We start from the raw sequence: 14,006 nt of genomic DNA on the forward strand, positions 1-14,006 counted from the left end.
TATGTAAAATTCACTTTGTTTCCGTTCCGTTCTGTTTTGCTGATGTTTTCTTACAACAATGTGTTTCTCTGTTTTTAACCGGGAAATGAACTCTGCAGGAAAAAGTCCATTTGTATTTCTTTTTGCTCAGTACACTTTTTAGAGAGCCCATGCTAAAGTGCTCACCCCTGGAAATTGGCTATCATTTGTGATGTCACAAAGGGCACTGAGAGAATATGTTGGTGTTAGCCATCAGTTTTTTTGTTGTCTATTTTATTTTGAAAACATAACATGCGCCAAGTGTTCTGCCCCTTCCTCCTCCTGCTTCTCCTCCATGCCTGGGAACCAGCGGCTTTGTGCTTCTCTCAGGTAAGATGTCCTACTGGCTCTGATACCTGATACTCTCTCTAAGATTTGAGTGCTTATTCTTTGCCTTTCTCAATGTTCCCAGTCAGACCTTTTGCCCCGTGAAGGTGATTTTTATTTCATTTTATTTTATTTATTTCACATTTGTGATATTAACAAAATTGCTCACTTTGAACTTTGCGAGTTGAGCATCTGGGTCTGTGACCACGCCTCCAGCCAGGTGTTGGCTCCGCCCGCTGACACCATGTTTTTTTGTCCTCTTGCAAACGTGGAAATTCCAAGAAAACATCAGATTTGGCAAAACCCTGAAACTGAGACTAATTCTGCTGTTTCCTCTGGGGTCTGGCATGAGAAATAAATAAATAAGTAAATAAATAAATAAATAATAATGCTGAATGAATTACATGGGACCTTTTAAAATGGAAATAGGGCACCGAAGCTTCAATTCAGTGTGCAGCTAGAGTGGGACTGTGAAATGTAGGGGGCAGCAGAGTCCCTCTGCCCTGCCGTCGCTACACCTCTCTCCTAAACTTTGGCTGTGGCTCCAGCATTTATGTCCCCAGCGTTTAGTCGTCCTATAGGTGGACGACAGATGGCATTTTTTTAACAACTTTAACAACTTGCACTAAGGACTGTAAAATGTTGAATCTCAACGTGTCCTTTTTTTTAAAGAAACGTTTTGCACAGTTTTGTCATCAACGGGTCTAAATACCGAGCGTCACTCCGAGGAGGAAATCTCGTCGTTGTCGCCTCTTCGCTTCTCTGTTGCCACACAATAGCCGTCACCTTCTCCTCCCTTTGTTTCTGCTGCGCCGCAGCGGAAAAGCAAACCTCCCCCCAATTACGAGACGCATCACCCGCCAGATCTGATTGTGTTTCCTGTAATCTGCGTCGCTGCCTCCCTCCTCCGCAGGCTACTGTATCCTGCGGCCTGCAAAAAAAAAGGGAGGTTGAGGGGGTGTTGGAGTACAACCTGCGCTGGCACCGGCTGTCCGACCCCCCCCCCCCACCCCGTCAACCCGCCCGCACCTTGTCTCGATGCCCTTGAGCAGGTAATTGGTCGAATCCCCGCAGAATCTGACTGGAGGGCACAGAAATCCACGGCTCTCCAATCAGGCCGGCTGTCAATCATTTTGCCAACTAAACTAAAGCCGGGGATAACTAACAGGCTGAGGTTGGAATTTAGAGTCGGGGCAGACATAAATCTCTCCGACAAGTTTTGTGCTGGGCCAGGTAGTGCTCTCACAGGCGGGTGGGCCAGTCGTGGCCAAATTGGATGGTAGGTATTCTGCCAGCACGGTTGTTTTTTTTGGAGAGGGAAACACCAGCATCCAATTTAGCTTTCATGGTGAGAAAAAGAAGAGGAGGTGCAATTTTATTGTACAAGTGCCGCTGCGGTGGGAGCGAATTCTGAGCGGTTATTCAGGAAGCGACTGGCGGATGAATTCAAACGGAACAGAGAGTGCATTTGTTGTTAAATATTGGTTGTTGGTTGCACTCAGTTGTGAAGCCCGTCGGGATCTACGAGATCTGGTTCTAGTCCTTCTCAACCTTTAAAGGGCCGGTGGTATCCTCGGAAGTGTCTGCCTCTCGGCCCCATCGCACTAATAAAGTGCAACTCTCTTCTGGCAGGTGTGAATATATGATGCGTTTGTTCCAGTTTTTCGTTCTCGAGCAAAACAACAGCCGAAGCCATTAAAGTCCCTCGACCCGCTTCGCACCCGGACTGCAGCCGTGGCCTTTTAATCAGCACTCTGCCGGCTTCCCGGGGAGACTGACCCTCATCACATGACCTCCACCGGGAAGGACCGAGGGAGAATTAGAGGAGATCGCCATCCAACGTTGAGCTTCTGATTGCTGATGACACGCAGTGAACACACACTTCTGCTGTTGTTATCCTCACTATTTCCAGGGCTGTCTCCGAAATAGCTTGTTGCTTATTATGAAGCGGCAGCAGCAGTCTTGAGATCCATACCAACCTCTTAAAGTGTTTTTACTCGCCGCTGCAATTTTACGGCATCACAACTGGATGATAAAGATCAACGTTCCGGTCTTTTCTTTACTTTTGCTTGACTGCTCCGTCCCACCAAAGACGAGCCGTCCAGGAGGGACCAAATCTGATTGGTGCCGAAGGGCCACTCCTTTTCCAACCTCTCCTTTCCCAGATGGGCCTGTGAATTAAATCCACTAATTTGGTGGAATGTTCCATCTGGCCTGACCGACACTGGCATCCCTCTGGCTGTGACGCACGTTTTTGTTTTGCCGAAACAGCTGCAGCAGAAACCGTTGGGGTTTTTTCGTCCGCGTGACATTTGGTCCAAACGCAGCGCCTCGCTTTGTCAAAATATCCGAAATTTTTCCAAAAGCTCGACGCCCTCCAACGCCCCGTGGTGAGTCGACGAGGCGCCGGCATTAACATTCAGATTGATCTGCCTCCCCCCCCTCACCCTCCTCTTCCCATAATTCATCTCTTCTCTGGTGGGAACATTGTCGCAGAGCACAAGTGGCCATCCAGTTGTTTAATGAGTATGATAATTATTTCAGCCATATGCCCAGGCTTTGCACAAACACCTGCTCTGGCGCCCAGCATCAGGAGGCGATGGAGCCGAGCCCACGCCGTCCACACGCCATCATTGTTGACATTCTCTTCGTTCGCCGTTTGCTTTTCCATCTCCTGCACGTTTTTGCATTAATTCCCTATTTTTGGGGGAGTGCGGCGGGGGGGAGGGAGAATTCATCCCGGCCGTTCCTCGGAGAACCTCGGCTCCCCCTCGGTTCCTTCGCCATCCACCAACCCCCACACTGATCCCATTCGCTTGATTATGGTGATCCTGAGTCGGGGGAAGTGTCACTATGGAAACAGGGGCAGAGGCAGCAGAGGGCTCTCAGTGGGTAAGAGAGTGGGGAGGCGGGGAGGGGGGTTTGGGGGGGGGAGACGGAGAGACGGAAAAGATAGAAAAAGACTGTGAACCGTCCGGTGCCGAGGAATCCACGAGTGGTCATCTGACGCAAGCCTGACTCAAACAGAGGCAGCTAACAGCTCGGCTGCTTTTCTTTTTGTTCTTTTATAGAAAAATTATTATTATTCACCCTTCAGCCACCAGAAACCTCCAGTTATGGTTATTATTATTTTTTACTGAAAAGCGACTCACTGTCTCGACTGTTTGTTCGTCCACTTGCTGCTGGTGGCGGTGGCGGCGGTGGCGGCGGCGGTGGTGGCGGGGGTGCGACGCCAGATGTGTGGAGATAAAATTTGCAGATTCCAAAAAACAAAAAACAAAACAAGAAACAGAAACGGTGTTTGGATAAAAGCGCCTCCTGTGATGTATGAGCTGCGTGAAATCACGATAAAAGTCTGTTTCGTTTCCTTTTTTATCGGAATGTCGCAACTTTGAGATTGGGATCGTCTCATTGAGGACGAGCGCCTCTCGCCTGAACTCACCTCGGGGACGCAACTGAGGCGTGAAACACCATTACATAGCCTAACTTTCAATCATCGCACGTCATCCTAAGACTGCGGCTAGCGGCTAATTAGCGCAGGCTATCTCCCGCCATGATTATCCCCCCTGCTGTCCTACTGTTTGTTGCAGCACATTGGCTCTTATGACTGTTGTTCTTCTCTCGTCCTTGAGGATGTTTATTTCGATGCCGGAGTTAGACGCTAGCCTCGTCTCACCTGCCGTTTAATTCTGCAGTAATCATCCACTCCAATCGTGTATATTTTTTTTCACTTTTTGCTGTCACACTGTGTTTGACTGTGAATTATTGTTAGGCATGTTGTATGATCATAAAATAGCCCTTTCCCCCCCTCAGTTTGTTCATCCACAGCATTAACTCCTGCGCTTGCGTGTGCTTGAGGTTCCCCTCACTCGATGCCGAACGCTGACGTTTTGATTCCACCTCTGGAAAGCTGCAAGGACGCCCGCAACGCTGCCGCCGCCGCCGCCCTGAGTTTAAGGAGTTGGGGAGGAAAAAAGAGCAAGTCGGGTCGGAAGGAGGGGGGAAAAAAGGAGGGGGAGGAGGAGTCAAGAGGTGGGGTGGAGCCAGAGAGGGGTGGGCCGACGGGAGGGGAGGTATGATAGTGAGCGGGCTGCTGAGGCGGCTGGCAGAGCGAGCCAGAGGCTGGGAGGAGGAGGAGAAGGAGGAGGAGGAGGAGGAAGAGGAGGCAGCGACGAAGCAGCTCTCCTCCTGAGTCTCCAACCCGGAGACGGAAGAGAAGACGCGAGAAGATGCCGCCGCCACCGCCGCTGCCGCCACCACTGCAAGTTCAAAGCGAGACTCTGAAGGTACGTTCCATCTTGCTGCATCCTTTCTCTCTGTGCCTCCTCCTCCTCCTCCTCCTCCTCCTCCTTCTCTTCTCCCTCCTCCCTCCTTCTCCTCCCTCCCCGTCCTCCCTGTACTGAGGTCTGTGGACCGGCAGCTGGGGATGTTTTGTGTGAGTGTGTGTGTGTGTGTGTGTGTGTGTGTGTATAAACTGCCAAGTAAAAAAAAAAGAGAATCTTCACAGCAGCAGGTTGCTCTGTATGTTTGTGTGTGCGCGCGATCGCTCGCCAGCGAACAGACAATACAAAACAGGGTGCGATTTATCCGAAGGTCAGCGGTGATTCCGCTGAGATTGTGTGGCTTCGCTGACATTTGAAGACTGAAAGATAACGTGTAGCTGCCGCAATCAGACTCTCCCGCATGCGGCGCCAGCGCAGCGTGACCCGCTGCTGTTGCTGCCGCCGCCGCCTCAGAGAACTTGGCCCCCCCAAGTGTTTCCCACCCGCCTGTTTTTATCGCCTCCCGTCGCCACTTTTCGCTCACGGCTGATTTGGTTCACGAGCAAATTCACGACTTTGTTCTCAAATTCGCGCCTTCGTTTCGAGCATTTAACCTTTGGTTCAAAGCGCCGCAGCTTTTCAGAAATCTCCAAATACACACACCAAAGAAGACTGAAAAAGAAACAACTTGCTATTCAGCAGCAGCCGGTGTTCAAAATTCACGTTGACGCGGTGAAAACGAAGCGACGGTGTCTGACACACTGAGTCGGTTTCTGCCTCCCAAGTCTCTTTAAGTGTCCGTCAGCCACTCTCTTCATTAGTGCCATTAAGGGCGCGCTAATGTTATCAGGCACGTCGGCCGTATTGATCTACTAACCTGCTCCCGGCGGGCCGCCCGCCACCACTGGCCTCTTAATTCTCCTTGCTGCTCCTCGGCGCTCGGCGGCTGTCTGAGGGCGCAGCTCCGCCTTTGTGCAGATGTCATGATGTCATACGAAACCGGAGCGAGGAACCCCGGTGCCCTGCGGTAAAAAAAAAAAAAGAAAAAGAAAAAGAAAGGGTGCGTGCGTCGTTGCGACGGAGCTGCAGAAATTATGTTGTTGGTGTGTGTGTGTGTGTGTGTGTGTGTGTGTGTGTGCGTGCGTGCGTGCGTGTGTGTGTGTGTGTGTGTGTGTGTGCATGTTTAATCATGATTGGTTTTTTTTTAGAACAGCTTTTTTTTCATCCCCAGTTGTAATTTATCTCCTGGCCGCTGCTGTGTTTTAAAAACAAGCGCCTCGTTTGCGAGTTTCGGTTAATTAGCTCGTTTCTCGTAAGTAATCTCGGCTCCAGCTGCGCAAATTGACTCGTTTTCATTATACGGAGGGAAAAAAAAAACAACTAATTCACGGGCAGTGTGTTTTGCATAATACCTGTTGATGAAACCACTAAGGCGCACGCCTCCATTTAGAGGATGCGGAACTGCCGCTCTGGGTTTCCTCAGGTTTATTTTTTTTCCTTTTTTTTTCAAATTGGAGTTCACTTTTTTGGTAAAATCACAAATTTCACAATCAAATGATTCGCTGTTTGCTTTTATTTTTATTTTATTTTTTTTAGCTCAAACTATTTCCAGAGCATGAGTTTTTCAAATGAATAAAAACACTCTTTCTGGAGTGCAAAGGTGCCGCTCAACTCCCAGATCTCAAACGCAAATAATACAGAGTTGAGCTCGACTCCGCACTGCGCAGCTGGAAAAGCACAGTTCCAAGTGGAAAGCTGTGTGAAAAAAAAAACCCATCGGATCATGAATAGATTTCAAGACGGTTGCTGCTCTCTTTTTTTTTTTCTGTTGTCGGCGGATGAAACGGTCGGAGCGACGCCTTGTTAAGGCTTCGGCCGAGGCTCCTTGGCTGCTCGCAGCGGAGATGGGGGGTGGGTGAAAGGGGAGCGGGGGGGGGAGGGGTGTACCGCGCGCTGGATGCATGTATTCATGTGCCTGTGGGCAGCATCTGTGTACGTGCGCGATGGCAGCGAAAGTATATGGAGATCAATGCGAGCAGCTGTTCCCCCTGCACTTCAAACGCCGCTCTGTTGTCGGGCGCATCAGCGCTCCGACAGGCCTCTTCGCGCGAAAAAAGGGTGGGATCAAAGGCTAATGAGACAGCCATCGCACAAACGCACCCAGCAGACCCATGAATATTGATATGACTTTCGGAGCGGGGGAGGGTTCAGAAGCCCAAAAGTGATGGAGGGAGCAGCGGGAAAGGCCCCCGAGTGGACTTTCTGGGTTGAAATGTAGCCAGAGTGTGTGTTCGCGTAGCTTCAAGTCCGTTCACATGTCACAGTTTTTACACACGAGATCCAACGTGCTGCGAATGCACCGGTGATAATCAGACCCCGTGGTTTTAGCTCATCAGCATCATCCAAAAATTTACGGCACAGAGATTTGAGCATGACAGGTTTTAAATGTTTAAATTCATCAGTTTGAAAAAAAATCAATTGACGTAGATTTGAATCTCCCACCTGGTTCCTGGTTCTTGGGGCCTTACTGGTGTCCGGAACTTCAGCTTGTACAATCCAAACTAAGCCCCTCCCCACCTTCCATTTAGAAAGCAGTCAGATTAGCATAAAGAAAAAACTAACTAGAAACAGCACAACAATCGACCAGCTTTGGTAGAACAAGTGTTTTTTTTTTTTTATCAGGTTTGTTTTTAATCAATCAGTCAATTGTTGATCGTCGTAAATCTAAACAAAAAAAAAAAATTCTGGCAGCACGACCAGATTTTTTTTTTTTTTTCAAACACACCTGCACTCAGTCAGCCGACAGCCGACCCCCTCTGAGACGTCTCGGCGGCGCTCGCTCGCCATTCGTCTTCGTCTCTGCCGAGCGCCTTTGATAGATCCCGCCGTGCGCGCGACGCCCTGCGGGCGATACGTCCTCCTTCGCAGGAATAATGTGTTGTTCCTCCCACCTCCAGGGTGGTAAGCAGCGCCCTGAACGTCGCCGGTTTGTTTCAGCCGCCGCTTTGACGAATTGGCTCTCTCTTTCCCTTTCTCTCTCTCCCTCTCTCTCGCTCTCTCGCCCCATCCGTCTCCTAAACGTGCGCAGGGCCAAAAGTCAATGCGATGCATTTTTCTTTTCATTTTCATTTTTTTCCCTCGTGCACCAGTGCTCTGTGTCATTTCAGCCCGTCCCCGCTGTCGCCCGCCAGACAGCGCAAATAGACGCCGGGAGGAGGACAGACAGACAGACAGACGGGCGGGCGGGCGGGCGGGCAGGCAGGCAGGCAGGCAGGGCGAGCAAGACTGATGTGGCAGGAAGGCCAAGCGGCGGTGGCGGCAGCGGCAGCGGCAGCGCGTGGGCAACTCTGCCTCCGTCTGGAGTCGTAAATCACGCCTCCCCTCCGGGGGCCCCTATCTTCCATTCTCAGACCTTCGCGACGGCTTGTTCCGCGGCCTGTGACGGGGGTGAGGGGTGGGGGGGGGGGAGGCCCGCCTGTTGTCATAGGAGCTATCGATCGTGCGCGATGAGTTTGTCAGGCTGGGGGATTTGGCCCATCCGAGCGTGCTCACTGGAGTGTCCCGACGTCTCGTCTCAGCGTCTGTCTGCAGGGGCTGTACACTTTGGCCTCCAGAATAAATGAACTCTGAGTCAAAAGTCTTGTCGGGGGGTTTCATTTAATTTCGGTTGTTGGCGGGGGGGTGGGGTGGGGGGGCCGAGACGCCGAGGTGTTTGTTGCTTTTTTAAATCGCCGTTTCCCGGGAGCGGGAATAAATTAGCGCAAAAGCTCTGGTAAAAAAAAAATAATTGGACACTTGGAGAAAACCTGATGTCTGCCGCCGCAGCGGTCGACAGCTGGTTAGCGTAATTTAGTACAAAATAAGCAGGAAAAATACTCCCTCTACTCAGCAGCGCCTTAGGCTGTGATGTGGGAGCTGATATAACAAAATAAAAAGGGGAAAATCTGGGCGAGGACGATGCAGTAAACACGCCAGGCCAGTAGTCGGCAGTGTAAGGAAGAATTAGCTCCGGAGCAAAACCGGAACAGAGACCTGTGGAGCCGAGCACAGCAGTACGACAATTTCAGCTTCACATTCGAACAGCGGGAATGCATTGATTGAAATTAGCGTCAATTGGCAGCACTAGCAACATTTCTTCTGAACGAATATAATTCAGACGTTTCAAACAAAACCTGCATCCACGCCGCGCTAGCCGCTCGTTCAAACCCATGAGAACACTTCACCACTGATGTCACGAGCCGTGTCTGTGGACAGAGTTGAACCGGAACTGCTGACTGGCCGTCGTCGCCCGGCGGAATCCGCACAGGAAATGCCCTTTAAGAGGTGGAAAACGGAATTCACCCCTCGTTGTTTTTAATAAGTTCCTGGACGAAGAAAGTGCACTTAAATTAAATGCTAATTTAATATCCTGATGATGCCTTTAACCCTGCGCTGTAATGGCTCTCCAGCCATATTCCACCCCCACACACCCCCGCCAAAGTCAAACTAGTTAAAAAGTAAGTAGCGTAATTATGCAGCGGCACTCACTCCACCTTTTTTTTTTTTTTTTTTTTTTTTAAAGCCAATTAGGGGAGCGTTTTCATGGAAATCAGGGACACTGTTTGATCTCCTGATGTCATTTGGAATTCAAGGGGGAATAAATTACACAGATTTGACAGCTTCAAAAATTATGGCCCCCGTCCGTCTGACATTCCTGTCGAGTGAATCCTTAACAAGCTTAAATCCACCATTATGTGATATTATTTTTTTCACCTGTGGGGGCCTAATTTTTGAACACACACACACACACACACACACACACACACACACACACACACACACACACACACACACACACACAAGCAGCATCACGTGATTTCATGGGAAGGTGTATTTTTAATTCGCAACCACTCCCTCTACTGTAAGAAATGGCACATTTTGCCCAATTATTAAAGTGTTTTACGCGGGGGCACGAATCCCTTTCACGGTGGAGAGGTGATGAATTCCAATCTCACCGGCCTCACAAGTGGCAGGCAAATGAAAATGTATTGAAAATGATAATATCTGTCTCCTGCGCCGCCGCCTCCTCCTTCCTTTGTCTCCGGGCGCTTTCACACCATTTCTTCATCTTGTTTCCTCTCACGCTAGAAGTCTAGTGTGCGGAAACTCCGCCACCGCAGCAGCAGCAGCAGCAGCAGCGGTAGTAGCGGCAGCAGCAGCAGCTCTCCCATTCAACCTCAAGGCCTGCTGAGAACACTTGAAAGCAATTTTCTTTTAATCAAGTTCACCATAAATGCCCCTCTGATGCCAACCTCGGCAACGCTACCATTTTGTTTACCCCAACCCCCACCCCGCTCCATCTGTCTCCATTATATTGATTTTTCATGAGCCGTATGAAATAGTGCTTATGGAAATAATGAGAGTTCTCTTTGAGTTTATTGCTCTTCCTGGACAGACAAACGCAGTCGCACTCCTTAAATGGTGGCCTCATCTCGCAAATCTCTTCTTTCTGCCTAATAAACAAAGCGGAAGCGGCGCCGCCACTGGGAACAAATCACATCTTCACTCAGAAGTTGCCTTGGCAATAAAAATCCTCTCCTTTATCTATTCATCAGTCAGTGTACAGGCGCTAGAGTGTATGTCGCAATTGAGGTATTAAACGAGTATTAAATTGCTAAGGCTGAGGGGATTACTTCATTGTGATGACTTTCCCTATTCTGCAATTAACTGAGAATTTAGTTTAAATCTTTAATTGAGTTCATGTATTATGCAGAGAAGACGCTGGAGAACAAACATCTTCAACTGCCTGAGCCAAAGTCTCCACAAAGCTGATTTGTGTTTTCCCCTCGATTTTCACATTAATGGACTGAGCCCCAGCTTTTTGTGGAATATGTTGCCCATAATAAACAGTGATTCAGAGGAATGAAAAAAAGAAACCACAAGGTCAGAAACGCGACATTGCCTCTGGAAAAAATGCAAAACGGCCAAGCAGTTCAGTTTACCGCCACGTAAAAACAAGCAGAAATTCAACCAATTTCCGCCGGTTTTGTTATAATGGAAAGCAGAACAAAAGAAAATGCACGTGAGGGAACACACGCGCCTAAGAGCCGCCCCCAGTGTGAATGCTGTGTTAGTTTTTTTTTCTTTCTCAAGTGCGAGCCGTGCCTTCCATCTCCGGCGTCCTCGGGCAAATAAGTTTTCTGCTGCATCATATTAGCAAAGGACACGTTTTATAAGCACTTAATAGTCGCCGACCTTGAGATTGACGCGCAAAAGTGGATCCGAGTGTTTCCCTGCTGCATCGCTAATACAGGGGAGTGTTTAAACAAGAGCACCTTGTTTGACGCCGCAGCTCGCCGTGCCGCAGTGAGGCCGCCGGGGCCACGTGACAAAACGTTGCTTGCGGGTCACGTTCCATGATGAAAGACCAGGACATAACGGCGCCATCAAACGCTTGCAAGCCGCTTTCTCTTTTAGTCTTTTGGCCAAAGTGGCATATTTTAGCTTTAACACTCAATTGTATCAATATCAATTACAATTCCTCATGTGTCTTTCCGGATTTGTTTCTCCACATCCATCTGGCAAAGAGCCTCTTGGAAGCGTTTCAAAATGGAGGGCCCATTGATTGGTCCATCACCTTCAGCAAAGCCAATCAGATTTTCACAGCCAGTTTAGCCCTGTAGCCTAAGTTTGCTTCCTTAGCACGAGGAGGAAAGTTACCATAAGCGAGAGAGTGTGACTGAATGAGACTGATTGATGAGTAAAAACAGGCAACAACAAAAAAAAAGATCAATTTGTAAGACTCACAAGCTGCTGTCAAAAAACTGCAGGAAAAAAACTGGAGGCAGAATTCTAACAAGCTATATATACCATTTGCAAAAAAGACAATCAGTAAATAATTAAATGTGGAAAAAAACATGAAATTAAAATTATTAGAATCAATTTTTGTACACTTTTCTTCACAGGAAGTGAATCATGTTCCCCACAAGCCTCTCCACCCTCAGTGCCACCACTCCATTGCCTTGATTAGCTGACAGCGTGAGGTCACACAGAGCAGGAAGTCCATTACTCTCAGGCGGAAAAAATAACAGGAAGCGAAATTGATGTGCTATAAAAAAAAAAAAACGAAAAAAAAAAACAAGGACAGAACTCGCCGCATGGCGAAAAAAAAATCCACATGAATCTGATTAATCCAACGGCTGATGAGGTCAATTAGAAGCAGCCCCGCTGATTGAGGGCTCCGCCCACTGCACCAAGCCAGCAAGGCGCAGGTGGCCTGACTGAGCCTCGTCTCAGGAAGTCCTGCAGGCAAACAAACCGGCGAAACACAGGCTTGTGCAACGGTAGGGCCGCATAAAGACACATTAACTGCTAAATCCACTGAGCGTGTTGACGTTGCTTTCGAACACACACATAAAAAAAAAAAAAACTGAGACAAATTAGCAGGTTTTGTGCCTGGAAATCTGTGAGGGGAAAGAATCTTAGTGAGTTTGACTTCCATGTAAGTTGCTGTGCAGAATATTGAGCCCTTGTCTGCTTCTGGCTGTTTGTCTAAAAAACAAAAATGCATCAAATGTTCTCATAAAAAAATAATCTCTAACGCTGTAGGGTTAGAATTATTTTTGAACCATTAGGGGGGGAAAAATGTTGATTGCAACTCTGAGAGACGCTTTCGTCAGAACTAAAACTGCAGCCTGGCAAACGCTTTTTAGCTGAGGGGGCTAAAGCCCTGCTATCCTTGAGTTTAGTTAGTTTAGTTTAGTCATGTTTATTTCCAATGTGCCAATAAAATCAAACAAGTCAGCAATTTAAATCATAGAGAAAGACATGCAAAATGAATAACAGGTTAAAATGGTTAGCAAAATAACAAAACAGTCAAACGGGGGATGACGATGATGATGATGATGATGATGATGACGATGAGGATGACATTAATGCACGTTCATAAAGTCAGTGAATTCCCTGTGTGCAGGTCAAGAGGACGTGGCGCTCCGAGGGGACGTTCAGCCGTCAGCGGAGGACTCGGAGGTGAGCCTCTCTCCATTCACTGTCTCTTGTCAGGGGTTAACAGCCATCCGCACTCCAAGTGATGGATGGTAATCCCAAGCGTAGCGCCGCCACTGCAAAGTACGAGCGGCACTTCATGCGTTGGGAATTACCACACGAGTGGATGCCCTCATGGCGTGTTTAAAGTGTTTCATGATCGCACCATCAGACTCGGCCTCGGCGAATAATACACTGGAAAATGTCCAATGCTAAAGTTAATTAGAGTCATTGAAAAGCCATGTCCACTCGTGTGCGGGTCAATATTCATAAGTATACATTCCTCTGTATATATGAGGTTTTTGCGCACGTGCAAATGTTCAAAAGGTCTCAAAAACACAAGACTTATCATCGGCTTTCAAAATGCAGTATTTACAAAAACATATGTCAATGCATAAATAAGTTGTTCTGAATGCATGATTTGAAATTAGACATTTTTAGACATTTGTGAGACTCTTCTTTCACTTTTGTAGCTGAAGCAGAGCTCCAGGATGAAAACTTGCCTCTTTTTACTTTAGGCTCATTGGCGTGAGAGGCCTCCTCGAAGTTTTGTGTGACAATGGAAATGTTTTTATATTATATGTATTATTGTCTTGTGGCAAAGAAAACATTTAAGAATATTTATACAGCAAAAGTTGAGCTCACCCCCCAGAAGTCCTTCTTATATGAGCGCGTTTGGCTTTAGCAGCTCAGCAGCCAAAACATGCCCGCGTTGATCCATTTTTTTTGCCAACGTCCGATACAATGCTTCTTGGAATAACAGGACATGGTCAGGGTAAACAAAAACAAAAACAAAAACAAAAAAAATATATATATATATATTTATGTATTTTTTTACAATTATTTTCATGAACATTTATCAACCAAAAAAAAAACTCTTGTTAATTGCACAACAAAATACAGTATGACTGGCTCACTACCAGTCGCTGGTCTAGTCTAAAAATGACTTGAATAAAAAACATAGGAAATCGCGCAGCATCTTCTTCTGTGGTATGGTTGGCCTGACTTTAAATTATGTATTATTTAAATGTGTGTAATATTACACACAGAAGAAGAAGAACGTGCTAGCCGGCGGCCATGTCTTATCAAATTTACAACAAACAAGTACAACTGGGTGCACAGGCTCTTATTTCTTTGGTCAATTTTAGCTTGGATAAAATCAAAAGATTTTATTTTATTTTTAAAAAAAAACAGAATCCTCTGATGGACATGAAAAAAATGACTGACTTTCAGATGGACACAGACCATAAATCCTCCACAACTTAAATTATCAGGCAGGACCGAGCTGAACATTTTCCCTCTATGAATTTTAAAGTGGTACACATGTAACCATCAAAGCTGCCTGGTATCCCCCGTCCCCCCCGCCGCTGTGCGGAT

The 14,006-nt window shown here is 47.6% G+C and overlaps 1 long non-coding RNA gene across 1 annotated transcript in view; it reads left to right on the forward strand.

Moving 5' to 3' along the window:
* Nucleotides 1–4,469: 4,469 nt before the first annotated feature.
* Nucleotides 4,470–14,006, forward strand: part of LOC142890908 (uncharacterized) — a 42,740-nt gene continuing 33,203 nt past the window's right edge. The window contains exons 1-2 of the long non-coding RNA XR_012927151.1: nucleotides 4,470–4,631; nucleotides 12,559–12,614. This is a non-coding gene — a long non-coding RNA (uncharacterized LOC142890908). The remainder of the gene's footprint in view (nucleotides 4,632–12,558; nucleotides 12,615–14,006) is intronic.

Source organism: Nelusetta ayraudi, unplaced genomic scaffold (assembly GCF_046127955.1).
Source record: "Nelusetta ayraudi isolate G7.1 ecotype Tasmania unplaced genomic scaffold, CSIRO-AGI_Nayr_v1 ptg000027l, whole genome shotgun sequence".
Classification (NCBI taxonomy): domain Eukaryota; kingdom Metazoa; phylum Chordata; class Actinopteri; order Tetraodontiformes; family Monacanthidae; genus Nelusetta; species Nelusetta ayraudi.